The sequence below is a fragment of the Ornithorhynchus anatinus genome, chromosome 11, assembly GCF_004115215.2.
Source record: "Ornithorhynchus anatinus isolate Pmale09 chromosome 11, mOrnAna1.pri.v4, whole genome shotgun sequence".
NCBI classification, from domain to species: domain Eukaryota; kingdom Metazoa; phylum Chordata; class Mammalia; order Monotremata; family Ornithorhynchidae; genus Ornithorhynchus; species Ornithorhynchus anatinus.
The window spans coordinates 51,853,146-51,865,200 of record NC_041738.1 but is presented as its reverse complement, the minus strand read 5'-3'; the positions used below and the strand labels follow the sequence as shown (position 1 = coordinate 51,865,200).

Here is a 12,055-nt window from a genome sequence, read left to right as displayed (position 1 = left end):
CAGGCCAGAGCCCTCGGGTTGCACTCTACGCAACATATAGAGACATAAATGTATCTATATTTTAACTCGGCGCATTTCAGAGATAAATGGTTCAGGTTCAAATTTGGAGGCTTGGGGCATGCCGGGACCTTCGCTGAGATGTTTTGAGGTCAAGCACCAGGTACCGAGCTGTTGCTGTCACGCTCTCGGAGTACTGTGTGTTGCTCTCAAGGAAATGGAAAGTCGACGATCGCCACCGGCCTCCGATAACGCGAAAATGGTATAGAGAAGGGAGCACGTGCACGCCTCCACAACGTTATTCGGAGGTTGGGAACACACATGCACACACACACGCACACTTGAACATAAATGGCAATCAGTAAACTACCACCTTCTAGTCACCTGATCACGTCAAACAATGAGACCTGGAAAGGTAACCTCACCCTGTTCATTTAAAGCTTCATCCCCTCTGCATTTCCTTTTTTTTCCCCCCCTCTTTTTTTTTTTTTTTTTGGAGGGGGAACCGGTGTGGGGGAGAAGGGAAATTAAACCCCTCGAACTCCCCCAAGTAGCGAAGTTGGAAAGGCACAACTCACAGCTCCCAAGAACCTAACCCGTGGATTTAAACGGGAAACATCACAAGTTAGGGTCTCAGGGATTGAGAGGGGCGCAGCAAGTAATTCCTTATTGCGGGGTGGGGAGGGAAGGAAAGAATAAAGAGCATGACAGGCACATTCTGGGCAAGAGTCGCTCCCCAAACCCCACAGACAGGTGAACGGCGGGCTCTCGGTTGCAAAAAGAACATTCCACCTCTTGCACACACACACACACGCACACATCACTTATGTACACATACACATGCCAAGGGTCTGAGGAGGTGGTGTGTGGGTGTGTGGGTGGGTGGGTGTCTAACACATCACCTAATACAAAATGATGACTAAATTGCAGCAGGCTCAAGCTTTGGACTCCGGATGACCAAAATGGCAGGTAAAAGACACAATTCGGGAAAAGCTTTAAAAATGAGCAATTGTGTGTGTGTGTGTTGGGGGGGGGGGGGGGATCTGTCAAATCATCAAGTACTCCAACCAGAAAAGCAGGGAGAGAAGAAAAGACGAGGCGCCCTGCTCCAAAGGGAGGGGGGAGGGGCGGGGGGGGGGGGGGGGGGGCGACTCGCCCGAATCCAAGGGACCGGATTTCGGGGGGAGCCGGGGGGTGGGGGTTCTTTTTTTGGGGGGGGAGGGGGGTCCGGGATCAGACTACTTCGACACTCACCCTTCCAGGAGCCGAGCGGGGGGCTTCAGCCTTCGGGCACCGCAGCCATGGCACGGGGTGGGGGGAACCGTAGGGGGGGAGGGGTGCGGTGGGGGGGTAGGAGGGGGTCTCCGAGAGGTCTCAAGGGAGGGGGTCCCGGGGGGGGGGGGTCGAAGGAGGAGGGCTGCATCAGAAGCTGCCCCCCTGGCGTTTTGACCCGGAGGGGGGGATAAAAAAAAGCAGGCAAGGGGGAGAGGGAATTCCTATATACAAAGAAAATTTTTTGAAATAAATGAGCCCCCCCCCCCAAAAAAAAAGCAGTAAGAAAAGGGGAGGGGGCGAGCCCCAGGACGACTCCGCAGTGTCCCGCTTCCCGACCCGCTGCCCTAAGCGGGAGCCGGGGGGCGGGGGGAGGCAGGGGGGGCAGGGGGCAGGGGCATCGCCCCCACCGCGCCGCGGCTGTCGCGACGGCCGGTGCCAGGACCGGAGGGAAAGTGGAGCGGGAGATGCCAGCCGCTAGATTTTTGCATCGGAGAGTCTCACCCCCACCCACCCCACCCCCTCCCCTCCGCCTTTCCCCCCGTCTCTTTTCCTAGTCAATGGAGCCTCACGCACCACCTCCAAAAACCAGGCTGGGGGGGGGGGGGGCGGGGCGGGGAGCTCAGCCTTCCCTCGTCTCCCCTTATTTTCTTCTCCCCCACCCCCCCTCCGCCCACCTCCCTCCTTTCTCTGGCGGCTTAGGCCCCGGCGTGGTACCCATCTGGCCGGGCACGGCGAAATGGCAGAGAAGCCGGCCCGGCGGGAAGGCAGAGGCCCGGGGGACAAATGCCCTCTCCGTTCCTCTCCTCCCACGGCTGCGAACCTTCGGCCCCCCGGGCCACTCCCCCACCCTCACCTCCTTCTCCTTCTTCTCCGGAGAAAGAGACGAGCGAGACCGGGTCAGGCCGTGCCCCCGGCTCCCCGCTTCTTGCGGGAAAACTACACGCACGAAAAAAGGCGCTGCGTATTCAGCCCGGGGAGGTCGCTCACCTTCCTTCAGCCCAAAGGCTCGACGCCGGGTCTGTTCTGTCCTCTCCTTTCCTCTCTTCCATCAGCGCCACATCATTACGGTCCCTCACTCCTCTCTCTCTCCTCCCCACCTCTCTCTTTTCCTCCTCTCTCCCCCTCCCTTTTTTAAAAATAAAAAAATAATAAAATAAGGGCCCTTTAGACATAGCAGCGGGAAGTCGCTGCCTTTGAGAAAGCGCATTTAATCTTTACTGGCTCCCCTAGGCTTCAGTGAAGGAGAAGGCGGGGGGGGGGGGAGAAAATCAAAGAAAGAGAGGAAGAGGGAGGGAGAGAGGGAGAGAGAGACAGAGAGATTGAGAGAGAGGGGAGAGGGGGAGAGAGGGAGAGAGATTGCAAGGGAGGCTGCGGACGGACAGCGAGCATCAGGCTCCAATCAGCGACCGGTTGAAATTTCCTGGACCAACACTGCCCCCTTCCTTCTCTTCCCTCTCACTGGGCTCCTGGAAAGCTGCAGTGTCTGGTTGCAGGAGCTTCAGATCCCCCCCCCCCCCCCTCCCTTTTTGCCGAGCACCATACAGATTCCTTGCGTGCTCGCTTAAAGCTCTAGCAGAAAAAGGAATCGATACTCCCCCCACACACACACACACTCGCAAATCACCTTTAGCTCTTCTATTTTTCTTTTCTGAGAATCATCTCCCTCCAACCGCCCTCCCCACCACCCGCCACCACCGCCCTCCGGCCCGTCTCCTCTTCCTGCCAGGCTCACACATTCGGAGCTGCGGGACTGTCATTTTTCACCTCCTTCATATCTTGGAGACAGGAGCTTGAATCAACCCTCCTCTGCTAATATTCTCATATTCTCATGTTCAGTCTCTCTCTCGCCGTCTCTCTCCACCTCCCTCGCTCATCCCTGACTTAGAGCACCGGATGCACTAAAGCATCTTTCTGACTACTAATGAGACCCAAAATACACCACCAGGTCAGGGATAAGGCCAGACACTGTATTATACAAATAAAAAACTCTCAGACGCCCAGACGCATGGATCAGGTATCACATTCTCTCAAAGAAAAAAAGGGGAAGGGGGGAGGGAGGGGGGAGGAGAAGGAGGTTACAGAGGGAAAATATGCAGCACTGTTCTCTCACCCGGAGTGAATTGTTAAAAAATTAAGATGTAATTTCCTTTCTGGTTTCTTTTTTCAGAAAAGTCAACAGATCCCAAGCTATTCTTTGAACCCGGCATCTCTTGGGTTGAAATAGCAACGCTTCGAGTCTGCATTCAAAAATGCAGACACTCTGTCTCAGGCTTTTGATGACTTCAAAGCTGAAAATCTCTCTCCTCGCTATTCAATAGCAGGGCTGCGCTCGTAGACTATATTTGCAATAGGCGCTCATTTACCACTTATATGCCCTTGGATTTCAAAACGAGCTCATCAGTCACCGTATCTCCTCTGAACGCTGCCTTCCCGCTGCAGACATTTTCCTCATTTCTCCCCTCAAATGTCCGTCGGGTACATATACACTTCACTGATCGGCCTAAAGCCCCTTGATCATGATAAATAATCATTCGGGTGGCAGAAAAAGAGAGAACGGGAGGGACGGGAGGAAGGGAGACAGAGAGAGAAATAGGGAGATAGGGAGGTGGGAAAGACATCACGAGAGCCTCTTGGCGCATTTCAAAAGCATTCTGCTGGCGCCCATTTTAAGAGCTCTGCTAAACAATGAAACATTAAAGCAGGTATCTCCCAAAATAAGGGCAACTACCTCTTCTCAGCCGCAGCGAAGAATACTGCTTACCTGACCCACTTTCCCAGGCTAGAATCATCTCGGGAATTGAATTGCTATTCGACTCACAACCCCTAAGGAGGCGGATCTGATGGGCCCGAGGGTTTTTCTTTCCTTTAAGTCTATTTCATTTTAAAGGGGAGCCTCTTTAGGTTCCGACGCGGTGCTTTGTCTCTGGCTGAGAGTCAGGCAGAAATCAGGCAGGTGCCAAGGAGAGGGGAAAGGTGAAAAGCGAGGGAGCGAGAGAGAGAAGGGAGAGAGATCCAGAAGGAAGGAGAGAGATGCACACACTCCCATAAGAGGAGAAAGAGAGAAGGAAAGAGAAAGGGAGAGGGGAAGAACGAAGGAAAGACCGAGAGGGAGGGAGACCTGTGGGAGAAGACATGAAGGAGAGAAAGGGGAGAGGCAGGAAGGATGGATGAAAACAGTTGAAGTCTTTGGAGTCCGTAATTTCTGGATATCGGGGAGGGGGAAGGGGTGGCTGTCATACGCCGGTGACAGATACAGATCTCTCTTCAGATTCCTGCTAACTGGACTAGCCCAGAGAACAAAACGTGTTAAGAAAGTCAGAAAGGGTGGAGCTGTCAAAAGAGATTTGACTCACTGGGGTGCCTCCCTGGAACATAGAAATTAATCATCCCCCAAACGGGCCGGCGATTAGCCGTCTCAGGTGTTATTCTACCAACCCCGGATTTGGGAACGAGAGAACTGTACCTGGCCGAGATGGGCTGGGCGTGGGGGAACGGGGACCGGGAACATGGATTTTCCTGAGAAGCAGACTTCGGACCGCCCTGCCTACCTCCCCGGCACTAGCGATGGTTTAATTTAATATCCCCGGCCAAACTTCCGATTCCTTTCTCTGCCTTCGGCTCCCCGCCGTCAGCCCCGCATCTGAGCACATAGATCCACAGATGTGACTTTTTAAAAATTTTGCTAGGAACGCATCATTTTCTTTATACAACTCAGCTATGTCTTCGGAGGATACTTATTTCAAGCAGTTAACACCTGACCCCAATTTCTGTGGGTAATTAGTGAACTAGATAACCACATAAAGTGGGTAATTATTTAGTACCCAAGGGTACGCTAGAAGTGGGTAGTAGCTTTGTTAACAAAAGCACATCTCTAATTATTGTATCTGTGATGGGGTGTTTTAAAAATACCAGTTACTATATCAAATGAAGCATGATGAATAGTAAACTATTTTGCTGTCCTTAGCATATATAGAGGGTCCGGTCTATCGCAGACAATAATACTTACCTACCTCTTAGGGATGTTGAGAAGATTAATTAGTTAACATCTGTAAAACGAACAGGGCTAGAGAACTGCTAAATACTAGATTATTATTATTGTTATTAGTGTTGCTAATAATCTCAGGGGCAGGAGGGGGCAGAGGAAGCAAACACATCGCCTTTGACGGTCGAGATCCGGGCTCAAATTCGCCGAGACCACAAGTGAGATGAGTTTGAGCGTCGCAGGGGCCTCCCCCGACCCTCCCGATGAACCTCCCGGGGGGAGGGCTACTCTCAGCCCCCCTTTTCTCCCCCCCACCACGGAGCGGGTGATCTGAGCGACATGGCCCACTGGAAAGACCACGGGCCTGGGAGTCAGAGGACCCGCGTTCTAGTGCCAGCTCCACCGCTTGTCGGCTGCGTGACCTCGGCCGAGTCATTTATCTTCTCCGGACTTCGGTCTCCCAGTTTCCTCACCTCTAGTGTGGGGTTTCAATGTCTGTTCTCCCTTCTGTTGAGACTGTCAGTCCCACTTGAGACAGGGAATGTGTCCAACCTGATTAGCTTATATCTGCATCAGTGCTTGGCTTGTAATAAGCAATTAACAAATACCAATCGATCGATTACATTTAGTGAGCTCTTACTACGATCAGAGAACCGTACTAAGTGCTTGGGAGAGTACACCGCCACAGAATTAGTGGACACGTTCCCTGCCCATAACAAACTTACCATTATTCTTACAGTTATTCTCATCGTAGTCCAAGCCATTAACGGTGGACAGGCGAAATGACCGGGACCGGGATTCAGTAGCTAGGCTGGAGGGAAAAATTCATGGCAGTAGGACCCACCTCACCCAGCTTTGGCCAGACGTATTCCTTCCTTACCTTTGATGAACAGCAAATACGTGCCCCAATTTAAAAGAAGAAAAATCCATGTAAGCCCTGGAGCGGATTCAGCACAATTACAATCAATCAGTCAACGCTACGGTATTTATGGTGGAGAAAAACTATCCAAACAAATTGTTTGAACAAGTGAGAAGCATTTTGAAGTATTACAATGTGGAGGGCACACACTTACGCACGCGCGCGCGCGCGCACACACACACACACACAACCAAGTCCCCTCTCCCCCACCCCCGACCCGACGTGACAAGCAAGAAAGAAGCACATTATGGTTTAATTGCATTTGGAATCACCATTAGTATCCAGGGACATTATATGCTGGTGCTGCAGATAACCTCTGGCCAGAGACTTCAAATCAGAGAAAACACGACCAGCTCAAGACCTACGGATTGACTTGAACTTCACAAAGCACGGCCTAGTGAAAAGAACGTGGGCCTGGGAGTCGGATGATCTGGGTTCTAATCCTGCGATCGACACTTGCCTGCTATGTGACCTTGGGCAAGTCACTTCATCTCTCCCCCTCAGTTTCCTCATCTGTAAAGTGGTGACTCAATAACTGTTCTCCTTCTTACTTGGACGGTAAACCCCGTTTTGGACAGGGACTCTATCTGAGAGCAAGGACTTTACAAATACCACAATTATCATAATTATAGTATTACACCACCTCTTTCCTGTTTGGAAGCCTGATGGGTAAGGTCATTAGCGTGGACAGAGTCAGTAAGACCTGATATGGTGGAAAAAATATGTGTCAGAGATCCCATGCTGGGAAAATTCTCTAGTTCCCTGAGGTACGGCCTCTTGCCCTGGAGCTGGGTATGGGCTGCTTCTTTTCCAAGTGCAATTAATCAATCTCTGCCATTTATTGAGTGCTTACCCAAGTTGTAAGTTCATCGTGGGCAGGGGAAGTGTCTACAAACTCTATTGTTTAGTACTCCCCCAAGAGTTTAGTACAGTGCTCTATAAGCAATAAGTGCTCAATAAATATCATTTCTCATAAATATCATAAATATCATGAGGATGCTGCTGCTGATGATTACAATGGCATCTGTTAAGCATTTACTATGTGCCAGGCGCTGAGGGCAGTGCACTGTACTAATCACTTGGGTGAGAGTACCGATCAATCAGTGCTATTTTTTGAACACTTACTGGGTGCAGAGCACCGTACTAAGTGCTTCGGAAAGTATGATAAATACAGCAGAGTTAGTAGATGCAATCCTCTGCCCAAAAGGAGCTTGCAGTTTTACAAGGAGAGACAGATATTAAAACGGATTAGGGATGGGGGAGATAGTAGAGTATAGGAGTAGAATACTAGGAAGTTGGCAGACACTATTCTTATCCTCGAGGAGTTTACAATCTAGCGGGGGAGACAGATGTGAAAATAAATAACAGGTAAGAGGAGTGGTGAGTGTCAGGCTATGGATATCAGTGGTGTCGGGCAGCATCACAGAGCCAGACTGACATTCCTTGAGCTGCCCAAGGATCCGGCCCCCGGCCCCACCTCCTGCTGCTGGGAATGTGGTTGACCAGCGCCGGGCTGTGAGGAGCCAGATTCCCTTTACGGTTCCCTGGCTTGGCTTCCACCCCTGCATCCTCGTCCCGGGCTTCTGGCCCGATGACAGAGGGGGGAAGTCTGCTCCGTGGAGTCTTAAACACCTCAATTTTGAATCCTGTGCATTTCTGCATCTTGACGCCGAATGATTTTATAGCTGGCGGCATCCCCCACTCCTTTTCTCCAGCCAGGGCTGGCCTTCCCCGAAGCGGGTCTGGTCCGTGCCCGGCAATCCCTCCGGAGGGTGGGTCGGATCCACCGTGACAGGGACCTGGGAGCGGCTGGGGTTTTCTGCCTGGCCTCGCCCCTGCCCCGGGTCCCCACGCGGGATTGGTGCAGCGGTGATTTTTTCCCAGCTGGCACCTGCCCTAGACTCTCTCTCGGCCTCTGCGAGAGATTCCTGGGGGGAGTCAGAGCAGATGTGTTTCCACAAAGGCCTCAGCCCTCGCTCCGCCCCACGGGAAACCCACCAGGATCAGCTTCTGCCCTCCACCGTCACCCAGCTTGGCCCCAGGCATTTCCCAGATGCTAGGCAAAACGAGGGCCATCCAGATGGGCACTGAATTGGGAGAGAAAAGAGGCTATTTTGAATTTTGCAGGATTGTATGAATTTGACAGGAAAAGGCCTCAGAAATGTGGGTGGGAGGAAGAGCAGAAAACTGAGCCGGGTATATTTATGGATGTTTAAATAGAGGGACGGAAGTCAACAATCGGGAGGACTGGGAAGAAGCAAGGACAAACATATCTGCTTCAGTCCTTATTGAGACCAGAGTGATCAACCCCACCAGGGTCTCAGGACGAACACCCCCTTCTGTCTATGGGCCATGTAGCTCTGAAACAGGGTGGAGAAGCCCAAAACACAAAGGTGGGGAATCCTTAGATTGCAAACTCCTTGAGGGGATCAATGGTGCAGCGTGGGCACAATACCAGCAACCACGCAGAAGTAAAGTGAGTGTCCTTATCCTCTAGGAGTTTACAGTTTAACGGGGAAGGCAATAATAATACCTGTGGTATTTATTAAGCTTTTACTGGATATCAAGTGCTCTGAGTACTGGGATCAGTATGAGGTAATCGGGTAGGACACATTTCCTCACGCATCAGGGGCTCACAGTCTTAGGGAGAGAAAGGACAGGTACTTAAATGATAAGAAAATGAAGGACCAGTGAAGTTAGGTGACTTGTCCAAGGCCGCACAGCAGGCAAAGTGGCGAAGCCAGGATTAGAACCCAGGTCCCCTGATTCCCAGGCTCTTTCATCTGGGCCATGCCACTTCCCAAGTCATAGGGAAAAGAGTGTGAGAATAGTAATAAACCCATGTGGGTAATCAATCAATAACAACAAGAAATAAGGGCATGAAGGGGCTGACAGAGTGGCATGGCCTGAGGGGAGGGGAGTAAGCAGAGAGGGCCTCCTAGAGGTGGTGGCTTTAAAGACTTGGATGCCCCCAGCTCCCTGACCAGGGCGTTCCTACACGCTATGACAGAAGGCCCAACGGTGGCCAGAGAGGTGATTCCCTTCATTCCGCCCCGACCAGGAGCCTCGGCTCTGACACTGTCCTAATCATCTCTCGATTCTTGGCCCAGAAGCCTTCTGGAGGTGCCAAGTGGTTATTTCAATTTGACTGGTTCTCTGTCATCCAACCACTAGGTCCGAGACGGCCAGAATGCCGGCTGTTTCTGCCCCGAGACTGCCCTGAGGTTCAAGACCTAGAGATGATCCCCTTCCGGGGACGGGCGGGGAAGACGTGGACCTCGGTTTTTTTTTAATCAACCATAAAACTGCTCGGTGGTCGTGCAGATTGCAATAGTAAAATAGGGAGGTGAAGGTGGGGGGGGGGGTTGGGGGGGGAGGGGAAGGTCTATATTTGGAGCCAAGGGACAACTAAAATCCACATCCATAGATCTCAAGAGCTCAGGAGCGGTCTCTGATGGCCTAATTAAACCACTTCATGAAAATGTCAGCCTCTTCCAGAGGGCTGGATCTCCTGGATCTCAAAACCTTTTTCAAGCTTCAATTCCCCATCCATGAAGAACAGAGAAATCAATCAACCAATCAATCAATCGTATTTATTGAGCGCTTCCTGTATGCAGAACACTTCTCCTGTTGCCTTCTATGTCACTCTTGAACTTGGATTTGCTCTTTTTTTACACCAGTCCCTCCCCACTCCCCTTCCACAGCACTTACGTACATCCCCATAATGTATTTATTTATATTACTGTCTCTCTCCCCCTCTAGGCTGTGAACTTGTTGTGGGCAGGGAATGTGACTACCAAGTCTATTATATTGTACTCCCCCAGTGGCTGGGTACGGTTCTCTGCGCACAGGAAGCGATCAATAAATATGATTGATTGCTTGCTGGCCTGTGTTTTTCCTTTCATAAGATGCACTGTGGGCGTTTGTGTGTGTGTGCTTGTCTCTCCCTCAGTTACAAACAAAACACTCTTCCAAACTGTCTTTTCTATGTTACCAGTGGGGCACAAACTGCAATATGATCCCCATTTTAGAGATGGGGAAACTAAGGATCCGGGAGGAAACTATTTGCCTAAAATGGCTGTAACAGAAACAGAAAGAGAACCTCAGACTCCCCTGAGAAGATACAAGCAATAACCTCGCCCTCATCAGACGAGAGATGTAGTACGAGTTCAAGGTATAATTAATATTAATAATAATCATAACCTGCATGTCTCCGCTTCCTCCTTCATTAAATAATGTCAGCACAAGAACAGCCTCACAAGGATATTGTGTAATTTACTTCCACATGGGCAAAACAGAACGGAGCTACGGAATGCTGAGCCTTTATTGCTTTTACACGTTTAATAAAAGAATCTTGAAGACAAAGGAGGCGGCATCGGTTAGGCTAGTCTACCTTAAGTAGGAAAGTTCTGGAAAGAGACAGGAAGTGCTGAGGAGAGAGAGGCAGCAGAGAGCAGTTGGGAGCAGCACTGATTCATTTAGGGGATGGACAAGTTCTTTGTTGTTTAATAAAACTTGCAGGGACTGTCTTGGTGATAAGAGACCCATCAGTGCCTAAGGGAGGAATGACATGAATTTGGAGATTTCATTCCTTGAGTGGCACTTTAAGTGGCATCCTGAGTGAAAACATGTGAAGCAAAGAAAAGAGCAAGTGGTGATGGAGGAGCTGGAGAACATTATTTGAAAGGTGTAAGCAGCCACCTTTGGGAATTTAAATTTGGCCAGTTGGCCGCGTCTCAAGGAGGCTCTCCGTGCTACAAATAGCGGCGACATAAATACCACGAGGGCTACGTCAACGGGAGCCGGCCTCTGCTTCTCCTCTCAATCTCCAAACCCGCCTGCCTGACACGTTGCTTTCGGTATTCTGGCCTTGTAAATAGCTCTCGTAAGGGACCAGCCGGCCCACCTTCACTCCTCGGAATTGCGAAGAGGAGAAGAAACGAAATCACAACCCTCACGGCTGTAGAGACCTAACTATTTGGGCTGGAGCTGGCTTTTGTGTAGGCTGAGGGCGGCTAGGCTAAAATTCATTTGCAAGGCTGATGCACGCTGCTTAAAATTCTATTTACCAGCATATGTATATATTTGCAGATTCTGCATGCAAAGATTTTTTATTGAAATTATTCTTGCACTACAAAGGATTCAGTGAGTTAAGCCAAAGAAACAGGGTTTGCTGCCTAACCCAAACAAAACCCCTAACATGCAAAATGACATCAAGACAAGTAGGAAAGACCAGGAAAAGATCCAATGAAAGGGCAGTAAATACATCAAACCAATAAAAACATTAGTCCCAAAGAAATCTGCCAGCTTTCGTATTATGTTTACAGTGCAACTGAGGCTCTGGCAGCAACCTAATAGGTTAAGCAAACTTTTAGGTGTTTATTTAGTGCAGTCTTTACCCAAAAACTGACCTACTCACAGGGACAATCTGGTAAATTCCAAACCCCTCCATTAATAATAATAATGTTAGTATTTGTTCAGCGCTTACTAAGTGCAGAGCACTGTTTTAAGCGCTGGGGTAGACACAGGGGAATCAGGTTGTCCCACGTGGGGCTCACAGTCTTAATCCCCATTTTACAGATGAGGTAACTGAGGCTCAGAGGAGTTAAGTGACTTGCCCACAGTCACACAGCTGACAAGGCTGTATGCTTCTTGAGGGCCAAGATTGTGTCTACTTACTCTACTGAATTATACTCTCCCAAGCCTTTAGGACAGTGCTGTGTACCCAGTAAGCGCTCAGTAAATAAATACCATTGATTGTTGATTAGGGGCAGGTCGTACTCAGATTGGGAGACTTGGAAATCAAGCCAGAAATATAAAAATCGGTGACCGGTGAATTAAACTAAATACGTACAAACCCGGAGGCTTTTATGACTTTGTCT

General features: G+C 50.2%; 1 non-coding gene across 1 annotated transcript; it reads right to left on the bottom strand.

The window, feature by feature from the left end:
• Positions 1–561: 561 nt before the first annotated feature.
• Positions 562–665, bottom strand: MIR125 (microRNA mir-125). The gene has a single exon (NR_034775.1). It is a non-coding gene; the product is annotated as a microRNA mir-125 (primary transcript).
• Between the last annotated feature and the right edge of the window lie 11,390 nt (positions 666–12,055).